Source organism: Nannobrachium achirus (assembly GCF_963921795.1).
Source record: "Nannobrachium achirus genome assembly, chromosome: 2".
Taxonomy (NCBI): domain Eukaryota; kingdom Metazoa; phylum Chordata; class Actinopteri; order Myctophiformes; family Myctophidae; genus Nannobrachium; species Nannobrachium achirus.
Genome location: NC_137811.1, coordinates 66,296,624 through 66,301,623, shown reverse-complemented (window position 1 = coordinate 66,301,623; position 5,000 = coordinate 66,296,624). Strand labels below are relative to the sequence as shown.

The 5,000-nt window shown below is 41.0% G+C and overlaps 1 protein-coding gene across 1 annotated transcript in view; it reads right to left on the bottom strand.

The window, feature by feature from the left end:
• The window catches only part of ntd5 (ntl-dependent gene 5), a gene marked incomplete at both ends in the record, with an annotated part of 53,900 nt that overhangs the window by 16,842 nt on the left and 32,058 nt on the right, over positions 1-5,000 (bottom strand). The gene's annotated exons all lie outside the window — the stretch shown is intronic.

Here is a 5,000-nt window from a genome sequence, read left to right as displayed (position 1 = left end):
TGTCTACAGATGACTCATCAAACAAAGGAGGTCTATTATCTGTCCAACCAACTGTGGTTCTCAAACGTTTTCATATCAAGGGCCCGCAAATTGGCCCCCAAATTGGCCCCCAAATTGGCCCCCCAACAAAAGCGTTTTTCGACTCCTCTTTGAGAACCACTGTCATAGAAGATATGCTCAATGCAGTCACTTTAAGAACTTAGAAAACAGAGGTTAAGGAGTGCATCTGTTTGGCTGTAGAGTAAAAATCTCCCACACAAGGTGCTCTTTGACTTTGGTAGTCAGGTGACAAAATTGATTCAAAAAAAGTTAGACCAAGGCACTCTTGAGGGGACAGTTTAAAAGCCTTTGTTTTGGGGCTAATGCATGGCAAGAAATATAAAAAAGCACCTACGCGTTGCGGCACAATGCCTTCTTCAGGGTGACTAAGCAAAACAGTTGAACAAACATGGCTTTTATAGGAAACAGGATATGACATCACAAGCTCATATACAGGTTGACTGGGAGGCTAACATTAAGAACTTGTTACAAGTGATCAATTTCATACTGAAACAATGTCTCCCACCTATACCATGTGTACAGTATGTACAGAGTTGCTGACAGAGGGAGAGTAAAGGCCCTTTCCCACAGGCTGCGTCCACACCACAACGATGAAGCCGACATAATTGATGTGAAAGCCGACATATCGTTATCGTTATCTTTCTCGCATCCGGTGGGAATGCCCCTTAAAGTGTTAGTTCACCTATTTTTGACATAAAGCTGTATGAAATTGAATTCATTACCAGAGTCCCGTGGTCAGAGTTCTGGTCAGTTTTAGATGAATATAAAGTAGTTCCGGTGATTTGACAGGGGCTCATGGCCCAATCATTAAAAATAGATGAATCCACAAAACTAGCGTCATTTGTATTGTTGACCTATTTCTACCAAATAGACCAACTTTCGTTCAACTTTGACCCTCTGTCACATGGTACTATTTTTTGTGTCCAGTATCACTACGCCGCTGCAACGTATTTCCCCAAAACAAGATGCTTTCAGTCAGCTGATCAGAACGAAACCTCGCTCTATATTAGGGATGTCAAAAATGGACCTTTATCAAAATCGATTATTCTATAGCAATAATCGAATATTATTCGAAAATCGATAATTAATTATTATTTATTTATTTTTATAAAAAAAAAAAAAAAAAATCATTTTTTTTTCTTCTGTTTTTCTTTTTTTTTTTACTGGATTTCAATGCACATTTACATATGTACAACATGGCTCTTCAGGTAATTGGTAGCCTAACTACTACTCTTCATCTTTCTTTTTAGTGTGCCAGTGTACTGTTCACCTAATCTCATAAGAACAGATTCTGTGATGCTTTACAATACAGAGGACGCTGTTTTCCCTTTTCTTTGATGATGGCCACCAAGTACCAAACAATCAAGCCTGAATCAATCACACCTGTGTCTGAGACAGGGGGGGAGGGGAGTGTGTAGCAGGCAGCTGCCACTCTGCTGTGCTCCTTCACTCTGTCTACACAGTTTACAGTTGGTGCTGGTGTGAATAATAAATCAATGGCCATTTACTATTATCATTAATACTATTGTTAGCCTATATTCTATATATTGGTTGAAACTAACTAAGCCAAAAAATAGTATTAAAAAAAAAATATATATATATATATATATATATATATATATATATATATATATATATATATATATATTAATATTTTTTCGATTTTCGATTATGAAATATTAAAATCGAATATTGATTAATCTAACGAATATTCGAAAATCGATTATTCGGTGACATCCCTACTCTATATGGTAGAAATAGGCCAACAATACAAATGACGCTAGTTTTGTGGATTAATCTATTTTCAATGATTGGGCCACGCCAAATGGCCCCCACCCCATTGGAACTATTTAATATTAGAAACTGACCAGAACTCTGACCACGGGACTCTGGTAATCAATTAATACATTTTTAACCACTGTTTTAATGGCAAGTATTTCACACAGCTTTATGTCAAAAATAGGTGAACTAACACTTTAAGCATGGAGGAGTCATCTGACTAGAATCAGCACATGTACTGTCTGTGAAAGCTATAGTTGACCATCAGCAAACAAGTACATAATACATATATTTGGTCATCTATGAATTTCTGCCATCACAGTGCGTGTACAATAAATGGTTTCATTAGCATGGAGTTGAGTAAACTGTTTGACCTCAGCCTCCTCTACTATAGCAGAGCTCAACCCCAACATCCATTTCAGGTTCTAATAATAAAAACACACAAAGAAAAAAGAGAATAGGCTATTTCACAGTGTGGCATGATGACAAAGGTTTCACCCTCCAGTCAAGTGACACTAGTGTGGCAGCTGTTGTACTGGCAGGCGCTATGCCACACGCATGCAGCGACAGTGGTCAAGTGCAAATGACGGGTAATGTTATTCAGAGAAAACACACTCATCATTATAAACAAACACGCCACTGTCCATGGTTCACCAAACACGGAAATCAATTAGAACCATGCAGAGCATCCTGTGATTATACCTCTGACAGGGAGGGAGAGGAGAAAGAAAGAAAGAAAGAAAGAAAGAAAGAAAGAAAGAAAGAAAGAAAGAAAGAAAGAAAGAAAGAAAGAAAGAAAGAAGTATACCGGTAGCTTTATTATCATTCAACAATGAAATGTATGCCTGGGCCACAGGGTAGTGGTCCAGGCACCTAGGCTGGTAATCCAGCCCTTGCAGTGTCACAAGTTCGAGTCCCGATGACCTTTGCTGCGTGTCAACCCCCCAACTCTCTCCCCATTTCCTGCCAGTCTACTGTACAACTATAGGTAAAGGAAGAAAAAGACCCAAAAATATCTTAAAGAATTATATATGAAATGCATAATAACTACTCCTAGAAGCAAGGAATTAAAGGACAACTTTAGTTTTTTACAACAAGGGTTCATATTTTAGATTGTAATTAGAGAATATAAAAGATGAGTGTTAAAATGATTTAATTTACTTCTTTCTATTGTTTTAGAGATTCTTATTTCAGTGGTTGTGGGCATGCGTACAAGTGGCTAAATATGTCATTTTACACAGAATAAGCCCATTCCCAAGATACAACGCAACCTTTCATGGTTGGATGTGACTTATGGGGGCTAGAAGTGTTACTGTAAATAGCAATAAAGAAACTGCTGGCTTACTGTGTCTAAAAAGACATATTTAGTCACTTGCACGCATGCCCCCATGCGTACGCATGCCCCACATTTTAGCACGGTAAACGCAATAAAACAATAGAACGAAGCAAATGAAAACATTTTAACACTTTCTTTTCTCTTATTACAATCTATAATATGAACCCTTGTTGTAAAAAAAACAAAGTTGTCCTTTAAGGAAGGGAGGAAGGGAAAGGAGGAAAGAAAGAAAGATAATCACTCGAATGAAGAAAAGGAAGTATGGATGGATGGATGGATGGAGGGAGGGATGGAGGGAGGGAGGGATAGAGGAACAGATTCATCTGTCATGCTACCTGCTGTGACCCAGTGCTACCTGAACAGCTCACATGGAACGTGGTGGTTCTGAACTAACCTAAACCTGCCTTCGGGCCGCGATGGGAACATTAGATAAGCAAAGTGAAGAGCTTTCACTCTACATCTGTGGTTGTATAACACCTCGCTGGCACCGGCACCGCTGTTTTCTGTTCTGGAAATATGAATAACTCTCCGCTCCAGGAAATATGCATAATCGACTCTGTCGCGGTGTAAACCTCACATATCCAGAACTGTTACTTTTCAGGACTCAAATTGGAAAGCATCAAAGGTGCACCCGCTTCGAATGTTATCAGCCCATGAAATAGCCATTAAATGGTCCTAATCAGGACCATGAAATCGCCAGTATGGCCATATTCGACATACTGAGCGATTCAGTATGTTGTTATCAGCCATTTTCTCAGTTGATGATGCTTTGTTCCATATACATACTGTCGACGTACTGTTAGGTTCTTGCTTTCAGTGGAGGTGACGGAGGCGCGCCGTCTCAGGCGACCTTGATCCACGTGAGACACTGCCAAGCAAGAGTTAGCGAGCGAGTTGCCGTGTTGAGCGTTGCGAAGGTCGCATGAGCCGACTCAGCGCCGTCCGAGTTATGTCACGATATGGACAGAATAGTACATTTTCGTCCCCCTGAACATAGCATCATCAACCAAGAAAATGTCTGATAACAATATGCCCGCGAGGCGGTGTGTGCTTAGATCGGCTATTTTCACTAGTTTAAAATTATAATTTTGTTAATGGTAAAAACAAAACGAATGGTTTTGGACATACAAGGTTTCCACCTGAAACCCAACAGTCAGCAACAGTCTAATATATTGAGAGAGAAAGAGAGAGAGAGAGAGAGAGAGAGAGAGAGAGAGAGAGAGAGAGAGAGAGAGAGATATCAGGCCCGAGGCTCTTGATGAGCATGATGAGGTATATGAGCAGGTTGGGTGTGAGTGTGAACAATGTGTGAATGTACTGTATGAGGTGGTTGATGTGAGGATTGTTAAAGGGTGTTTTTGGCTGAGGAACAACAACCTGTGTTCCAGCTAGCTCTCTCCTCACCCTCTGCTCCCTGACTGTGTCCCTGAGCTGCTGCTGCTGCTGCTGCTGCTGCTGCCACCCACCCACACACACACACACACACACACACACACACACACACACACACACACACACACACACACACACACACACACACACACACACACACACACACACACACACACACACACACACACACACACACACACACACACGCATGCACACACGCACGTTTGTATTACTGTAGCCTACTTGTGAGCAGCTCAGTGGCCTTGTGGGTAGAGTGTCTGCCCTGAGCAGGGGCATAGTTCCGCCGATTTAAAATGACTCCAATACGGAACTAAAGGTGGTTGCACACTGCTGCGTTTTTCGTTGCGAAATGTGTTTTTCAGGGCAAGGAGAGAGAGAGAGATAGAGAGAGCAAGGGACCGAGTGGTGCGCG